Source organism: Rattus norvegicus, chromosome 3 (assembly GCF_021556685.1).
Source record: "Rattus norvegicus strain SHRSP/BbbUtx chromosome 3, alternate assembly SHRSP_T2T, whole genome shotgun sequence".
In the NCBI taxonomy this organism is placed as follows: Eukaryota; Metazoa; Chordata; class Mammalia; order Rodentia; family Muridae; genus Rattus; species Rattus norvegicus.
Genome location: NC_141536.1, coordinates 82,488,493 through 82,509,045, shown reverse-complemented (window position 1 = coordinate 82,509,045; position 20,553 = coordinate 82,488,493). Strand labels below are relative to the sequence as shown.

General features: G+C 37.2%; 1 protein-coding gene across 6 annotated transcripts in view; it reads right to left on the bottom strand.

The window, feature by feature from the left end:
* The window catches only part of Lrrc4c (leucine rich repeat containing 4C), a 1,368,573-nt gene that overhangs the window by 459,833 nt on the left and 888,187 nt on the right, over positions 1 to 20,553 (bottom strand).

The window sequence follows — 20,553 nt, the reverse complement described above, 5'->3', positions numbered from 1 at the left end:
CCCTAGGAAGCCCCACAGGCTGTAACCCCCTTATGTTATCAATATACTATAGCCCCTTCTGCCTGGTCCTTTCTGCTGGGACAGACTGTAAGCTAGACTGATCCTTGGAAGAGGGTATATCCTGAGGCATACCAGAGGATCCACTGTATTCAGAGCATTTGGAAAAATAGGCCAGATGGATTTAATTCAAAATTTTACCAGACCTTCAAAAAAGGCTTGATACTAACATTCCTCAAACTATTCCATAAAATAGAAACAGAAGGAACAGCACTTAATTCATTCTATGAAGCCACAATAATTCTGATACCTAAATCACACAAGAACCCTACTAAAAAAGAAAACTTCAGACCAAACTCGCTTATGAATATTGATGCAAAAATACTCAATAAAATTCTTGCAAACTGAATGCAAGATTAAGTATGCTTCATCCCAATGATGAAAGGTTAGTTCAAAATACAAATATCCATTAACCTAATCCATCATATAAACAAACTCAAAGAAAAAAACAACATGATCATCTCCTTAGATGTAGAGAAATCATTTAACAAAATGCAACACCCACTCTTGTTAAAAATATTAGAGAGATCAGGAATTCAAGGCCCATACATAAACATAATAAAGGAAATTTACTGCAAACCAATAGCCAATATCAAATTAAATGGAGAGATACTTGAAGCAATCCTATTAAAATTGGGGAAAAGACAAGAATGCCCAACCCCCCAATATCTATTCAATACAGTACCCAAACTGTTAGCTAGAACAAGAAGACAAGAAAAATTGATCAAGGCAACACAGATTGGCAAAGAATAATTAAAGGTTTTACTATTTGCAGATAATATGATGGTATATGTAAGCAATGCCAAAAATTCTAACAGAGAGCTTCTCCAGCTGATAACCCACTTCAGCAAACTGACCGGATATAAAATTAACTCAAATAAAGCAGTAGCCTTGCTATACAAATGATAAACAAGCTGAGAATGAAATTAGGGAAACAACTCCCTTCACAATAGCCACAGATAACATAAAATATCTTGGGGCAACTCTAACCAAACAAATGCAAAAAATCAGTATATTCAGAACCTTAAGTCTCTCAAGAAGGAAATCAAAGAAGACCTCTGAAAATGGAGGGTTCTTCCATGCTCGTGGATTGGCAGAATTAACATAGTAAACATGGCCATTCCACCAAAAGCCAAAATACAGATTCAATACAATCCCCATAAAAATCCCAACACAATTCTTCAAAGACATGGAAAAAGCAATTCTCAAATTCATCTGGAAAGGAAAACCCAGGATAGCAAAAATTCAGAGAAGCCATTATAATATCAAATAAAATAAACTTTTAACCATGAGTTATCAAAATGATAAGGAATAACACTTCGTATTGATCAAAAGAAAAATCCACCAAGATAAAGTATCAATCCTGAATATCTATGCTCCAAAGGCAAGGGCACCTATATTCGTAAAAGAGACCCTACTAAAGCTCAAAACACACATTGCACCTCACACAATAATAGAAGATTTTAACACCCCTCCTCAGCAATGGACAGATCATGGAAACAGAAACTAAACAGAGACACAGAAACTAACAGAAGTTCTGAAGCAAATGGATTAAACAGATATCTTGAGAACATTTCATCCTAAAACACATCCTATACTTTCTTCTCAGCACTTCATGGTACCTTCTCCAAAATTGACCATATAATCTATCACAAAGGAGGCCTCAACAGATATAAGAAGATTGAAATAATCCTATGCATCCACTCAGATCACCATAGACTAAGACTGGTCTTCAATAACAACAAAAATGACAGAAAGCCCACATACACATGGAAACTGAATAATGTTCTACTCAATAATAACTTGGTCAAGGAAGAAATAAAAAGAAATTAAATGCTTTTTAGAATCTAATGTTAATGAAGGCACAACATATCCAAACTTATAGAGCACAATGAAAGCTGTGCAAAGAGGAAAAATCCTACCTCTGAGTGGCTCCAAAAAGAAACTGGAGATAGCATACACTAGCAGCCTGACAGCAAACCTAAAATCTGTAGAACAAAATGAAGCAAATACACCTAAGAAGAGTAGAAGGCAGGAATAATCAGATTCAGGACTAAAATCAACCATGTAGAAACAAAAAGAACCATACAAAGAATCAAAAAAAAAAAAAAAACCCAAAAACAGGAGCTGTTTCTTTGACAAAACCCACAAGATAGATAAACCCTTAGACAGACTAATCAGAGGGTGCAAAGAGAGTATCTAAATTAACAAAATCAAATTTAAAAAGGGAGCCATAACAAAGAAACTGAGAAAATTCAAAATAAACTATCAGATCCTACTTCAAGTGCATATACTCAACAAAACTGGAAAATGTGGAAGTGGACAATTTTCTAGACAGATACCAGGTACCAAAGTTAAATCAGGATCAGATGAACTATCTAAACAGTCCCATAACTTCTAAACAAATAAGAGCAGTCATTAATAGCCTCCTAACCAAAAAACAGCCCAGGACCAGATAGGTTTAATGCAAAATTCTATCAGACCTTCATAGAAGACCTAATATCAATACTGTATAAACTATTAAAAAATAGAAAAGGAAGTAAATCTATCCAATTCCTTCTATGAAACCACAATTACACTTATTCCTAAGCTAAACAAAGACCCAACAAAGGAAGAGAACTTCAGACCAATTTCCCTTATGAATATTGACACGAAAATACTCAATAAAATTCTCACAAACTGAATCCAATAACACATAAAAAGGATCATCCATCGTGATGAAGTAGGCTGCATTTCAGGGATGAAGGGGTGGTTCAATATACAGAAATCCACCAACGTAATCCACTATATAAACAAACTCAAAGGAAAAAGAAAACCATGATCATCTCATTAGATGCTGAACAAACATTTGACAAAATCCAATGCCCCTTCATGTTAAAAGACTTGGAATGATCAGGAATTGAAGGCTCATACCTAAACATAGAAAAAGCAATATTCAGTAAACCAGTAGCCAACACCAAACTAAATGGAGAGAAAATTGAATCAATCCTCCTAAAATCATGGACTTGACAAGCCTGTCCACTCTTTCCCTACCTATTCAATATAGTACTTGAAGTCCTAGCCAGAGAAATCAGAAAACAAAACAGGCAAAGGGATACAAATTGGAAAGGAAGAAGTCAAAATATCACTATTTGCAAAAGATATGATAGTATAGATAAGTGACCCCAAAAATTCTATCAGAGAACTCCTGAATCTTTTAAACAACTTCAGCAAAGCGGCTGAATATAAAATTAACTCAAACAAATCAGTAGCCTTACTCTACGCAAAGAATAAACAGGCTGAGAAAGCAATTAGGGAAATGGCACCATTCACAATAGTCACAAATAATATAAAATACCTTGGAGTGACTCTAACCGAGCAACGGAAATATCGCTATGACAAAAAATTCAAGTCTATGAAGAAAGAAATTGAACAAGATCTAAGAAGATGGAAAGACCTCCCATGCTCATGAATTTGCAGGATTACTATTGTAAAAATAGCCATCTTTCTAAAAGCAATCTACAGATTCAATGTAATCCCTATCAAAATTCCAACTCAATTCTTCATAAAGTTTATGAGAGCAATTTGCCAATTTACTTGGAATAACTAAAAAAAAAAACAGGATAGCAAAAACTATCTGCAACAATATAAAAACTTCTGGGAAAATCACCATCACTGACCCTAAGCTATATTACAGAGCAATCATGAAAAAACTATATGGTACAGACAGGAAGATAGATCAGTGGAATAGAGTTGAAGACCCAGAAATGAACCAGCACACCTATGGTCACTTGATCTTTGACAATCCAGTTCAAGAAAGATAGCATTTTCAACAAATGGTGCTGGTTGAATTGGCAGTCAGCATGTAGAAAAATGCAAATTGACCCATTCTTATCACCCTGTACAAAGCTCATGTTCAAGTGGATCAAGGACCTCCACATAAAATGAAATACACTCAAACTATTAAAAGGAAAAGTGAAGAAGAGCCTCAAAATCAAGGGCACGGTGGAAAATTCCTGAAAAGAACACCAGTGGCTTGTGCTATAGAACCAAGAATTGCCAAGTGGGACTTAATGAAATTGCAAAGCTTCTGTAAGACAAAGGACACTGTCATTAGTACAAAATGGCAATGAAAAGATTGGAAAAAGATATTTCCCAATCCTACATCTGATAGAGGGTAATATCCAATATATACAAATAACTCAGAGAATTAGGCTCTAGAGAATCTAATAATCCTATAAAAATGGGGTACAAAGCTATACAAAGAATTAATAACTGAGGAATATCAAATGCCTGAAAAATGTTCAACATTGGGAGGTTGGGAGGACCCTCTAGAATGTACCAGAAACCTGGGAAGTGAGAAACTCTCAGGACTCAAAGAAGTGAATGTTAAATGAAAGGTCCTACAGCGAGGAGAGGGAACTTATTGAATCCAACCCCAGCAGAAAGACAGGACATCAGTTGAGGGTTGAGGTTCCTATCCCGCAGCCAGAGCTCTGACCCAAAATTCTTCCTGTCTGAAAGAAATGCTGGGATGGAAATGGAGAAGTGCCTGAGGAAAAGAAGGTCCAGTGAAAGGCCCAAAATGGCATCCAGATCAAGGGGAGGCCCCAAGTACTAACACTATTACTGAGGCTATGGGGCGTTCATATAAATGGGCCTACCATGACTATTCTCCAAAAGATCTAACAAGCAGCTGAAAGAGTCAAATGCAGATATGTGCATCCAACCAACAAACAGAAGCTGCTGAACCCTCTGGTTGAATTAGGGAAAAGCTGGAGGAAGCTAAGGAGCATAGCAACACTGTAGGAGGACCAGCAGTCTCAATTAACCTGGACTACTGTGATCTCTCACACACTGGATCATTAACCAGGCAGCATACACTAGTTGAGATGAGGCCACCAACACATATATAGCAGAGGACTCCCAGTTCTGAGTTCAGTCAGAGAAGTTGCACCTAATCCTCAAGAGACTGAAGGCCTGAGGACGTTTAGAGGTCAGATGGGGTGGGTAGGGTGAGAACATCCTTTTGGAGCATGGAGGGGGTGGGAGTGCAGAAGCAGGAGGAGGTATGGAACTCTTGGGGTGTGGAACAGGACAGGAATGAAGGGGCTCGAGACCCCATATGTACAACAATGCCAAGCAACCAGAGCTTCCAGGGACTAAGCCACTACCCAAAGACTATACATGGACTGACCCTGGACTCTGACCTCATAGGTAGCAATGCATATCCTAGTAAGAGCACCAGTGGAAGGGGAAGCCCTGGGTCCTGCTAAGACTGAACCCCCAGTGAACTAGACTGGTGGGGGGAGGGCGGCAATGGGGGGAGGGTTGGGAGGGGAACACCCATAAGGAAGGGGAGGGGGGAGGGGGATGTTTGCCCGGATACCGGGAAAGGGAATAACACTCGAAATGTATATAAGAAATACTCAAGTTAATAAAAAAAAATCTGGACTGTAAAAATAAATAAGTAAATTATAAAAAAGAAAAATGTTCAACATCTATAGTCATCAGGGAAATGCAAATCAAAACAACTCTGAGATTCCACCTCACACCAGTCAGAATGGCTAAGATCAGAAACTCAGGTGAAAACAGATGCTTGCAGGGATGTGGAAAAAAGGATCATTCCTCCATTGTTGGTGGAATTTCAACCTGGGCAAACAACCCTGGAAATCAGTCTGGAGGTTCCTCAGAAAATTGGACACAGTACTACCTGAGGACCCAGCTATACCACTCCTGAGCATATACCCAAGAGATGCTCCAACATATAGCAAGGATACATCTTCCACTATTTTCATATCAGCCTTATTTATAATAGCCAGAAGCTACAAAGAATTCAGATGTTCCTAAACAGAAGAATGGCTACAGAAAATGTGGTACATTTGCATAGTGGACTATTACTCATCTATTAAAAACATTGACTTCATGAAATTCATAGGCAAATGGATGGAACTAGAAAATATCGTCTGGAGAGAGGTAACCCAATCACAAAAAACAAACAAACAAATAAACAAACAAACAAACAAAACCCAAAAAATTTAAAAGTCCCACACATGGTATATATCACTAATCAGTGGATATTAGCCCCAAAACTCATATTTCCCAAGAAACAATCAATATACCACATGAAGCTTGTGAAGAAGGACGACCAGAGAGAGTGGATGCTTCAGGCCTTCTTAAAAGGAGGAACAAAAATATTCATGGGAGGAAATATGGAGACAAAATTTGGAGCAAAGACTAAAGGAAAGGCCATCCAGAAATTGTCCTACCTAGGGATCCAGCTCATATACATACCAAACTCAAACAATATAGCTGATGCCAAGAAATGCATGCTGACATGAATCTTATATAACTGTCTCCTGAGAGGTTCTGCCAGAGCATGAAAAACACAAAGGTAGGTGCTTGCAGTCAACCATTGAACTATGAACAGGGTCCCCATTGGAGAAGTCACAGAAAGGAATGAAGGAGTCTAAGGGATATGCAACCCCATAAGAACAACAATACCAACCAACCAGAGATACCAGGGACTAAACCACTACCTAAAATGTACGCATGGATAGACCCATGACTCCAGCTGCTTATGTAGCTGAGGATGTCCTTGTTGGGCATCAAAGGGAGGAAAAGTCCTTGGTCCTGCCAAGGCTAGACCTTTAAGTATAGGGAAATATCTGGGCAGGGTGGCAGGAAGTGGTAGATGGATATGTGGGAGACACCCTCATAGAGGAAGGGGAGGGGGAATTGGGATAAGAGGTTTATAGATGGATATATGGGAAAGCAGATAACATTTGAAATGTAAATAAATTTAAAAATAAACAAAACAACAAAAATACTAAAATAATGGCTGGGGTATCATAATACCTGACCTCAAGCTCTACCACAAAGCTGTATTGATATAAACTGCATGGTATTGGTACAGAGACAGACAGGAATCAATGATCAACAGAATAGAATTGAAGACCGAGAAATAAAACCACATACTTACACATACTTGACCTTTGACAGGCCAAAATACACAATGGAAGAAAGAAAACATCTTCAATAAATTTTGCTGGTCTAACAGGCTGACTGTATGTACAAAAATAAAAATAGTCCTATGTATGTCACCATGCACAAAGTTCAAGTCCAAGTGGATCTAGGAACTCAAAATAAAACCAGATACACTGTATCTAATAGAAAAGAAAGTGGGAAAGAGCCTTGAACTCATTGGCACAAGGGGAAATTTCCTAAACAGTACTCCAATGGCTCATGCTCTAATATCAAGAATTGATAAATGGAAAAGAAAAGAATTGATAAATGGGACCTCCTAAACTGGAACACTTCTGTAAAGCAAAGGATGCAGTCAATAAGACAAATCGGCAGCCTACAGATTAGGAAAACATCTTCATTAATTACACATCTGATAGAGGGCTTACAGCCAAAATATATAAATAACTCAAGAAGCTAATCACCAAAAAAACCCCAAACAACCCAATCAAAAAAATGGAGCACAGTATTAAACTGAGAATTCACGGAAGAGGAATGTCGAATGTCAGAGAAGCACCTAAAGAAATAATCAAGGACTTTAGTGATCTGAGATATCCAAGTTAAAACAACTGAGATTCAACCTTACACCAGTCAGAATGACTAAGATCAAAAACTGAGGTGAAAATACCTGTTGGCAAGGATGAGGAGAATGAGGAATATTTCTTCATTGCTGGTGGGATTGCAAACTGGTACAACCACTCTGAAAATCTATTTGGCGGTTCCTCAGTAAATTGGAGATAGACCTACCTAAAGACCCAGAAATACCACTCTTGAGAATACAATGGAACGATTCCCCACTGTGCCAGAGAAGCATGTGTTCCACTATTAATGGGGGCCTTATTGTGGTAGCCAGAAGCTGGAAACAAACCAGACTTCCAAAGACAGAAGAATAGATACAGAAAATGTAGTTCATTTACACAATGGGTTACTACTCAGCTATTCAGAACAAGGTCATCTTGAGTTTTGCAGGTAGATGAATGGAACGAGAAAATATCCTGAGTGAGGTAACTCAGACCCAAAAGGACATGAACAGTATGTTATCACTAATATGTGGTTATTAGACAAAAAAATCAAAAATACAGAATACCTAAGATAAAGGTTACCGAACTAAAAAAAGATCAAGAAGCTAAGGGGCCAAATGAGGACTCCTAGTTCTAATTGGGAGGGAGAAGAAAGCAGACACAAGAGGGGAGGGAGGGACAGGAGAGGGAAAGGGGATGGGGGTTGTGGGAGAGGGGCACAGCATCTGGTATTAGGTAGGGAAATAGACTGAAGCCCTGAATTCCAGCAGAAAGAATGGAAATAGGAAACCTTGGGAGGAAGGAGTTTGGGAGGACCCTTGAGAATATGCCAGAGACTTGGAAAATGAGAAACTCTCAGGATTCAAAATGGGATCCTAGGTGATATGCCCTAAAGTGGGTAGAGGAAACCTGCTGAGCCCACTTCCAGCAGAAAAACAGGGCATCAAGTGAGGGATGGGGTTGCTATCCCACATTCGAAACTCTGACCCATAATTTTTCCTTCTGAAAGAAATACTGGGATTGAAGTGGAGAAATCTGAGAAAAAGAAGGTCCACTGACAAGCCAAAGTGGGATCCAGCTCAAGGGGAGACCCCAAGACCTGACACCATTACTGAGGCTATGGGACACTCACAAAAAAGGACTACCATGACTGTTCTCCAAGCGACCCAACAAGCAGCTCAAAGAGTCAGATGCAGATGTGTGTAACCAACCAATGAACAGAAGTTGCTGACCCCTCTGACTGTATTAGGGAAAAGCTGGTGAAGTCGAGGAAGAGGGCAACCCTGTAGGAGGACCAGCATTCTCAATTAACCTGGAACCCTGAGATCTCTCAGACACTGGATCACTGCCAGCATGCACCAGCTGAAATGAGGCCTCCAACACTTAAACAGCAGAGAACTCCCGGGTCTGGGTTCTGTCAGAGAAGATTTACCTAACCCTCAAGAGACTTGAGCCCCCAGAAACTTTAAAGGTCTGGTACGATGGGTGGGAGGGGAACATACTTGTGAAGATGGTGGGGTTGGAGTGGGAGGAGTTATGGGATATATAACAATTGGTGGGCAGACCAGGAGGAGAAAAAAATCTGGGGTGTAAAAACACAGAAAGAAAGAAAGAAAGAAAGAAAGAAAGAAAGAAAGAAAGAAAGAAAGAAAGAAAGAAAGAAAGAAAGAAAGAAAGAAGGAAGGAAGGAAGGAAGGAAGGAAGGAAGGAAAGTAGGAAGGAAGGAAGGAAGGAAGGAAGGAAGGAAGGAAGGAAGGAAGGAAAATTGCACTGTGAAAAACATCATACTGCAAAGTTCTTTGCTGCGCTGACCTTGTGCAGAGGCAATATAGTAGTGAAGTTGTTTGCACAAGCTAACAAATATGCAAACCCAATAAAATATTGGACCCTGGTGCTTGAGAGATACATACGTTTATAAGTGTTTATAACTATATGTTTATATATACTATTATGAAATTTAGAAAAAGACACCCAGAGACATGCAGACAGACACACAGACAGACAGATGACAGACAGACACACACCCACCCACCCACTCACACACAGTTCAAAATTTAAAAAAAAAATCCCTTGTCTGTTAGTTTGGAGTCAAAGTGATTATCAGTTAATAAGTATAAAGTTAGTAGAAATATATATATATATACATATATATGTATATATATACAATAAATAAATAAATAAATACCTTGAACATTAAACGTTAAAACCTCCCCTGAGAGCCTCTTGCCAGAACCCTACTGATGTAGATGAGGAAGTTTGCATCTAACCATTGGATTGATAAAAGGGACCCCAATGGTGGAGTTAGAGAAAACACTAAAGGAGCTTCCTATGCATCACCATAGGAAGATCAGCAGTATCAACCAGCCAGACTCCACCAGAGCTCCCAGGGAGTAAACCAACCGCCAATGGGTACATTAGGAGGCACCCATGACTCCAGTCACATATGTAGCAGATGATAGCATTGTCCAGAATCAATAGGAGGAAAATCCCTTGGTCTTATGAAGGCTCGTTTTCCCAGTGTAGAAAAATGCCAGGGTGTTGAGGTAGGAGTGGATGGATGGGAGTGGGAGCATTCTCATAGAACCACAGGGAGGGGTTATGTAGTAGGGGGAGAGAGGATAACATTTGAAATGCAAATGCATAAATTATCCAACGAATATAAAATTTAAAAATAAAATACTTTCAGTCCTAAAATTCCCTCAAAATTTTAGGCTTATTGATCTCATTTTTATTGGAAAAAAACAAAATCTTCTAAGTGATAAGAGCATAAAGTGCACCTGTCATATTTTTCTTGAATTTATATTTTGTGTGAACAAATTTTATGCCTACATTCAAATACAAGTAAATTATGGTTGTCCATAGTCAACAAGAATTTAAGGATGTGGTAGGAAGATAATTCTCACTAAAATCAACTTGCTATGTGTCATCCAGCCACCGTGCTGAGATCTTTTGCTTATTTTCCATGAAGTCTTTAAAATCTATGATGAAGTTATATTTGGATAATAAGGGAAGAAAAGCAATTTCATATGTATTAAGAAATATTGACATTACAGATCTAGTGAAGGTGAATTGGATCTCATCTATCACATATTATAATGAGAGGTTCCATTTATTATCCTAAGGTGTTGAATTTCCTGGAAGTAAGTAACTTAGACCTTCCTATAAGAGAAACACTACTCCAGAGACTTCACCTTATGGTTAGCTACAGTGTTCTTACTGCCACTTCCAAGTCATCATTAAGTCTTAAATTTTCCTTAGCATCATCACTGAACAGCATGGGAGTACCAGAACTACACCACTTGTATCCAATCTCCACCTCTTTGGACAGAGCATTTCTATGCCATGACTCATGATATGTCTTACTGTGAGCCTTTAGTGCTACACTCTTTCTGAGATTCTCCCGATTTTATTGTTATTTCTCTTTTACAAAGTCAAATTTAGTTAATGACTTGAAATCTCTTTCTTGTACTTTATTTACTCTTTCTTTATCACTTATAGGCTTGTCCAGCTATGTGAAATCTCATTTTGATCTTAGCTTCTGGAAACACCAAAAAAATGGGTTTCTTGCTCAAAGACTATTCTGCTAAGATAGATTACAAAGATACAGTTTAAAAACCAGTGAGTGTGAGAGGACTTAACATAGAATAGAACTGCATTTGGTAATGTTCTACTGCTATAATAAAACACCCTTACACAGCGACAAACCTCTTTTAACAAGATCACACCTCAATCTTCCCAGACTTCAATCAACTGCTAACCACATATTCAAATACTCAAGACTTATTGAAAAGGGGGGCATCTCATTCAAGCTACAATAAGAATAGTGACAAAGAATGTTTAGAGGCAAAATGTGTTAAGACTTTCCTTAATAGTAAACATGAATAACTTCAGGTAACATCTAGTGACAGATACAAGTAAGATGAGCCAAACAGAGAAAACTATGATAATAGGGATGTTAAGAGTGGCTTTCAACTGGGTTGATTATTACTGATTTGTGTGGACACTAGAAAGAAGAATAATGAGAAAATTTATCAGTCAGGGGATATGAAAGCTAAGAGTGAAAGTTAGCAGACCAAGTAGAGTCCCTCCGTCCCTGCTGCAGAATCACATATATAAGTGTTCTGAAGTATGAGAGTAAGAAAAAGGAAAATGGCCTTGAAAAATCTATACATTGTGGTCTGGCAGAAATTTTTGTGTAATATATTCTAAATCTGAAATAGAAAAATACTACCAAACTCTGAAACGTGGAATGAAGACCCATAGTCAGGAAGTCCTTTGAGAGTTTAGATTTACAGTCTGACCTGAAACCAACTTTGCTTCAAAGTAAGGTCCACTGGTTCCAAGGGGAACTTTCCCCAGTTACCTCCACTGGGCAGGAAGATAAGGTAGAGATCCTAGTTTCCTTAAGAGCAAAGGTATCAGGAGCAGGAACTGTTGCTACCTCATCTTCCAGTTCAGTAATTAGTCTTACCTCAAGGTGAATTTTTAGAGGTTTGTGCTAAGCCTGATAACTAAGCCACGAATTCTCCATTTCATTTTCTTTAACTATGCTTTAAAGCCTGCCTAGTGTATATAATTTAGAGCCGAATAGAACCCCTGCCGTGATATTTCCAGGGACACTAGGCTAACGAGGTTAGAATGAATCATTCGATATTTCTACTTGAGAATACTTCCTAAAGATATTACTTATAATACCCTAGGGATAACCAGAGAAATGGGCAGAATTACTTGAAGGGCAACTCCTTGCAGGCCAGACCAAATATAAATGGTCATACCTTGCAAAGTAGAAAAACAAAAGATAAACCAGCACATAGGGATGAGAATGCTTCAATGGCCCTCAATACATAGGCTATTTTTTATCTCCAGGAGGCCACACAAGTTGTAATTCACTTTTGTGAAGACTATACTTCAAGGAGTATTACTAAGCTCCTAAGAAGTACTCTAGAAGGCTGACTATGTTGGTAGATAATATAGTGATGAGGAACCTTGCACTGTATACCAAATATGTCACAGGAGAAAATTCTGTGGCTTTCTGCTTGAATTATTTGACACATACTTGTTTGTATAGTCCGTTCTAGTAGTGTTGTAACCGTGTATTTTCAAAGATATACTCAATGTACTATATAAACTAGAAATCCTTCTCCTGGGGACAACAGGAAAATCCCAGGAAATATACGGCTGCTGACTCATACATACGCAGATACCCACAGAAAAATGAATGGTACTCTGCTGTGCTTGCAACAAGGAGCCTATCATAGCATCCCTTTGAGTGGCAGCTGACTGAGAGAGATGCAGATACCCACAGACAATCATTTGACAGAGGTCAGGGGCTATTATGAAAGATTTAAGGGAAGGATTGAAGACAATAAGGGATCAAAAAGATGGCAACCTCACAGGAAGACTAACATTATCAGCCAACCAGGACCTCTAAGAGCTCACAGAGACTGAGCCACCAACTAACGAGCATACACGAGCTGGTATGAGGCCCTGGAACATATGTAACAGAGGGCTGCCATGTCTGGCCTTCGTATGGAAGTATGCACAGAATTCTGTAGAGTTTTGATGCACCAGGGTGAGAACATACCTGGGGCAGGGGGTGGAGAGCTGCCCTCTCAGAGACAAAAGAGGATGGGAAGGGGGTAGGAACTCTGTGAGGGGTCACTAGGAAGTGAGCAATATTTGGGATGTAAGGAAAAAAAGAGTTAAAAATAGAATCAACTGCCATCAAGTACTTAGGCTTCTTATGTAGTCAAGAATCAATTTGGTAGAACTCAATAGTCCATGCTGGCCAAATTAGGGCTGCTCTTAATATACCACAAGAACAGAGGAGTCTTTTTGCTACCTAAGTGACAATCCACTTATTCCTTATCTTATTTTAAGTACAAATATAGATGAAAATGCTTTTGATTTCTAGATATTCTTACATTCAGAAAAAATGTTTGGTAAGCCACCAACTCTTGAAGCCAGAAGATGTTTCATGTGACAGAAAAAGATAGTAGTTATCAGTCTGCCTTGGAATGACAACTGCAGAGATTAGTAAGGTCATATATTTGTTAATTTATTCAGAGTAACAGAACTTTACCGTGCACCATGTGCACATAGACCACAGCTGCTATGATATGCACTACTCAGATCTTCCTTCAAAAAAAAAACACAGTCATCCACACATTGATTATCGCTAAGGCAGCAGTTTTTGTATCTTCTGCTGAATTTATTTCCAAGTCCCATAATCTCATGGATTTTTTCCATCCAATCACTGAACTTGAAAAGAATAAGAGAACAGCTTCCTTGAAGAGTATGGGAGAGAGTCTTCAATTTGTCTAAAAGCATTCTCACTAATGTGCCCCAAAGTTCTTTCTCCTGTGGGCTGCCCCAGCATTGGCTGGAATTCTCCTATCAGCATAGCAGGGGAAGTTCCTGCCTTCTCTCTGCCCTGTTTTCACAGATGCCAGATCTGCATTGTAGGTAAACATCTACCAGTTTGCTGTTTCATTCCTGCAGGTCCTTCAGAGGTTTATTCACTTGATAATCTAATTTTTTCTTGATATCCACCTTTTATATGCCTTAAATAGACATACCGCCTTATGGCCAAAGTAGCTTCTCAAGTCTTAAAAAAATATGATGTGTATGGAAAGCGTTTGCTTGGATGTAAAACTTTTTCACCATAGAGAGAAAGGAAAGCACAATCTCTATGAATTAAGAAGCTTTGATATCTCTAGTTATTTTGAAAGAATTTTACTCTTTAAAATATGACCAAGCAATACTTGGAATATAGATAAATAAAACAGTTAACAAAACTATACCATCTAGCACTGAGGGTTTCCCTACTTGGCTATTAAAATGTATTTTAATAAAATAAAAACACTTATGAAAAAATATGCTCTATGAAATGTCAAACATACTCTAATTTATTTTAGAGGAACACTGGTAGGAAATTTTTTAGCATGCATATATTATATGATATATCGTATATGTATTTATATATGTATATATCCATGTGTGTATATATATGTATACATATGTATATATATATACATATATATATATATATATCCCCACCATATGTTAACTGTCTTTTTCATTTAATATATGATTTTTTCCTTTCATTGTTACATTGGTTTTGTTCTCAATATAACTTTCAGACACTTATAGGAAGAACTTGGGAAATGATTGTAGCTACCACCAAAACCCTTCAGAGACTTACATGCGAGATGTGTAGTTATAGTCTCCTAGCTTTACTTTTCCTCACATGCTTTATGTTAATTGTTCAACAAACTGCAAAGGCTAAACTTTCCTCAGTCTCTCATATTCTCCCCAAACTCTCTAGTACCTTGAGTTCTTAATCTTTGAAAATTAAGCTTATCAGTATATATCTGATTCAATAGAAATTAAATAATCTGTCACAAAAATATAGAAGGTAAATCAATCAAAAATGCACTATTAGAAATATGTTGGATAAGGAGTTTAAAGAGGCCCTAATTGCACTTGTCAGTAAGCACATTTGTGGGTGCTAAGTAGCAATGTGTGTTCTTTGTGTTGTAATGGGACCAGTCAAGACCAATTTGGATATGTTAGTTTTCATATTTGCTGCATGGGCATACAAACTACCACAGAGTCACACCTTAAATCCTTTTCTTATACTTCTGGATACATCTTTTTCCCCTCCTTTCTTGCTGATAGATCTTTTGTGCCTCCTGCAGTGAAGCAAAGTTAGCATTTAAGATGTGAAGAACACCTCACACAAAGGAACCTACTTTCCTTAAATAAAGAAGAAATCAGATGAGAAGCATAACTTACAGTGTGTCAGTTAATTCTGAATCTATAATTAGCAATGGTACTGTGTTTTTCTTAAGACAAAATCATAGTCTTAAGCCATGTACATTAATTAGCCATCTGTTTGAGCTTTACTATAGATTTTTAGATTTCTTTTGTCATCAGTGATACTACTTTTAATTTTGAAAGAATTCATATTTTTAACGAAATGTGGAAAATCACTCAATTGAGATGCATTTATTGAGAAATATCCTATTAAGAAACACATTAGCTAAATAAATAAAATTGAAGTGAAGTTAATTTTGTCATAGTTTTATAGTCATTTTGCCTCTGGGACAAACAAAAATGTCAAAGACTGAAAATGATATAAATATGGCTAACTTCCCTTCTGGCAATAAGACCTGAAAAAGGGTCTTATTGATTTTTTGTCATGATTTCAGAGAACTTCTAAGTGGAAATAGAGGGCTGCAAATGTACAGGACAATGAAGTTGAGCGAGACATACTGAACGTCTGTTAAACACCAGGCAGCGAGAAGCATGGCTTCACAAATGCTATCTCTCTTAATTCTCCCAACAGCAGTTTGACATAATTATAATTGTTCTCTTTTAGAGCTATGGACACTTAGATTTAACAAGGTTAAGTGACTTAAGCAAAGGACTGATAAGTGGCCCAAATGGAATTCAGGTGTTTCAGATAGGAAACCCATTCTATTTCCACAAAGTGAGATAAGCCACATGACTCTTTATAATGTTCTCCATTCTCATGCTTCTATAATGAAGTTTGACATGCAGTTACTGGTCTAGAAAAATAATGTAACACCACTTAGGAGTAATAAGAACACTGGGTTAATGTTTTTTTTCCTCAGAGAGTTAGATAAGACACAAGAACCGTCCTGTGTTCTAACCTGAGAGGACCGTAGCTCTGGCATATGGTAGTTTGTAATATCACAAGAACGGATGAGATTTAGGACTAAGAATACTTTGTGCTTTTATTCAGGCCAGTACATTTCATTTATGTTTATTTTCTTGTAAAATCCCCCTTTGCTTCTACACCATAATGTTTAAGGTCTCGAATAATATTTCTTCAATGAAGGGGTCTGGGGGAAACATTATCAATTCATTTTCCTATATTTAATTCTATTTAATAATCCTCACCGTGATAGCTATTCCTGAGTGTCAACTTTACATCTGTAATTAACTAAAGCCCCAGAAGCCAAGTGCATCTGTGAGCTATTATTCCATATTGGAATATCTTCAGTAAGAAGATCCACCTTAAATCTGGGCCACATCTTCTGGTGACAGCCTATATAAAAGAAATGAAGGAAAATAGATATTTTCTTTGCCTCCTAGCCCTCCATGTCCGTTCCTTCCCAGACATTAGTTCCTACTTCTTTTGAATTCCAGCCTATACAGAAGACCGACTGAGACATTGACCCTGATGGAACAAAGAACTATTGAATTCTTGACCCTACGAAGTAGTGATAGCCATGGTTGGAATAGTCAGAAGTTAAACATTCATAATACTTTACGAACAAGTAAAAATGGAAAAATGAAATGAATTAACGTAAATCCACTCAGCAATCTACTGAGCACCATTAAACTCATTTACAGAGTAATATTTCATAGACATAGGATACAATTTTTCAGTGAAAACAATCAAATTATTACAATACTTTGTATAATCTAATAGTTTAGACCCTTCTACATATAAATAGAAATAACAGTGGTCTGTTTCGATGGATATGCAAACTGATACATCTGTGCACTCATATTTGTACACGATAAATAAATCTACTAAATATGCATATAAAAATATTGAAAGACCATGTACCACAATAGTACAATATCCGAACAATGTAATGCTGTCTGAATCTTATCTATGCATTGATGACGTTTCCAGGTATGTTCAGTAAAAAAAAGCAATCTTTGCAAGTAAAAACTAGATGAGATATACTTAGTTACAAGAACTAGTCACTTCAATTAAGGAACAAATCATGTCCTAGAGCAAGTTTACTTGACATGTGTGTGTGTGTGTATTTCTTTTTAAAATCTTATTTATTTATTTATTTATTTATTTATTTATTTATTTAGGCCCTGCTTGGTGGAGCAAGGGCTGCCAGTTTGAGAGATGCTCCTAGGCTACCTGCAGAGGACCAACTAGGTGCATGTTCCAGGCACAGAAATAATGCTTTTTTCCGAAGGATTTTTTCTCTATAACATATAAAATGATTGTTATTTAAAGACTCTGGAAAATACCTGACAACTATGACTGTTAATGGAGGAAACTGTATTTTTCCAGGACACACAGCTGCTAATAATCCCTCATACTAGATTTATGTTATTTACATATTTGTATTTTCTATTTTGTCCCTCCAGCATATCATCCTTTTTCTTTATAAGATCTGTTCTAAAAACACATCCTCTCTCATCCTCTAAGCCATCAATGATTTAAGTAGACTTTGCTATGTTACTGTCAGATATTGTGGACACCAAACACGCCAGATTAAGGCAATATATCCTCATCTCTGATATATTAAAGTGAAGGAAGGGGAAAATGAAATTAACTGGAACCATATTCTGCATTTGAAGTAAAAAATGTCTTTTCAGATGCTAAAATGCTATTTTCCATGGAACATTGTTTAATGTCTTTTTTGACTCTGCAAAACTAGATGTCTTGGAACGGTCATTATTAATTCGCATTTACCATATGTCTATAATGTTTTTTAATGGTCTCTCATTTGTATGGAAGAACATTATAAATACATAAAGAGATTATAATGAAATTACATTAATGTTTATAATACAGGGTATGTAAACAAATTTAACTATGGCTTGCATAAGTAGGATCAATTCTACTACCTAAGAGTTAAACTGTTTACATAGAGTTATCTATTTACTTAATGAATGCTCTATGAATGGTAGTCATGTTCGAGACTCTTCCTAAGCACTCCAAACAACTCAGTGGAAAAGATTAATCAGTTACTGGAACAATGACAGCCTTCCTGATTCATGAAATTGAGGAGCACAAAACCACAAGCCAAAATTATCACATATGCTATATATACTATATATAATGAAAGAATGAAGTTCGTATTTGGAGGATTCAACAATGGCAAGTTGTCCTCTCACCGAAAATTGTTATGGCATACATGTGCATACCCAGTAAACATACTAAAAAAATAAAGAAATTAGTGTTCACCATACCTGTTAGTGGAAAGATGTGTCATTTTTGACACAGAGACAAATGAGAATAGTGGGGCCATTTGCTATAGGACCTTAAAGCCATGGCAAAGTCGGGATATCCTTGTAGAAACAAGAACATGAAAGATGATTATATTATCCATCTGAGGTATTAAATAAAGCCATCCTAGTTACTCGACAAGAAAGAAAAAAGATTATGAGTTTGTAAACAAGTCAAGTAGAAAAGATACCATGATTTTCAAATCTGCACAATTAAATGCTACAATTAATACCGATGGACATTGTCCACCATGTTAAGAGATTTTTGCTTTCAATATTTTCAATTGTACATTATTTGTGTGTGCTATAACTTTCTTTATTAACTGGTAGAGATCTTAGAGAATGGGAACCTTCACAAATGGTTCAAGATGAAAAGGAATTAGAAAAACCACACACCCAATTCTCTTCAACAGAATTTGACCAAGCTGAGGGTAAGCAATTCAAATGACTTAGTCAAAGGCATCTTCTAGACTTATTCAGAAGGGAAACATGACTGGAACACAGGACTCCTGGCTCCTGCATAATTATCACTTCATGCATATTCTGACTCATCTATAATTAGAATAGCTCACACACTTGTTCTAATTAAAACAGTATCTGATGAGAACTCTTCCATTACATTGTTTTTCCATCTGTTCTTATTGAGAATTGTAGATCTTTTAATATTTCCTGTGGCTTATAGTGCCTTGCCCAAGTAAGGCCTTCAAGTCCTTTGCATAATTATTTTTATGAATATGGCCATCTCTGTCAACTCATAAGCCTATGTTGAGCAAGGAAACAGGGAGGTAGCAGGCTTTTCAAATCACTGAACAAACTGACCCTTTCTTTATAGTCATGAACACTTGTGCTCTTTAGCTAAGTGAATGGTCTCTGATATAATGTATTATTTCAGCAGAAAGTATGCTCATTTGGTGCGGAGCACCACCAGCAGTTGACAGGTCCCTCTCTTAGTGCAGGGAACCTCGCAGAAGAAGAAACAGAAGGAGATGGGGAGGCAGGGGATTGACAACATCAGGAGAACAAGAACAAAGCCCTCTAAAAACAGTTTAATAAACTTACGGAGACTGAAGGAGCAATCACAGGATATACAGAGGTCTGTAACAGCTCCTATGCATGCTAGAGTATTCCGTTTTTAGTTATGAGGTGCTCCTGAATGAAGAAAAGAGGTGTATTTTGGATTCCTACTCCTTCTCTTTTCTGTTGACGTAGCTTGCCCAACTTCAATATGATGGTTTATATTTTATTTTACTTTTTAATAATATAAACAAATAATATTTTTGAAATAAAAGAACACTAGTATTCATTCAAATTTCAAAGAGCAATATAGAAATTATCAGCAGTTCAGCACTAAACCTGGGGTGTAGGTAGATGCTTAGAACAGTACTCTACCTCTCCAGGTGGTATAAAAGGCCAGGTACATTTGCAGGGATGTCCTTGTAAATTGTTGCATAACAGGAAAATTATCATAGGACTGTCAGAAGAATATCTGTATTCTCACTATCTTATATGCCATGTGAACAATGAAGCTACAGACATGACTTCGAGGAGAAAAGCAACATTACTATGATTCCTCCGTGTCTTATTAGGCAAGGAAGAGAATGGACAGAAAAAGTCGTTATTTATATTTCAGCTTGGAGAAAGTACTTAGCTATAAATTCATGTGCACAGAAATATAAGAAGATAAAATTATTAATATCTATAGAAAACATATAAAATTGGATTTTAGGCTAATGTCTCAAAATAAGTATATCTCAGGAAAAGAACAGACAGGTACGAAACCTCTATAGACATAAGACTACCATTTTATCAGAAATGGGACTAGAAAATGGTTTGTGCTGGGGAATAAGATAAAGACCTAGGTAATTTTGTGACAAGGTCAATCAAAATACTAGTACCTGGTCTCCTCTCTTTAGAGTCAGGTTTGGTCCTAAAATTGGCCATCACCCCAGCCACTGTGCTG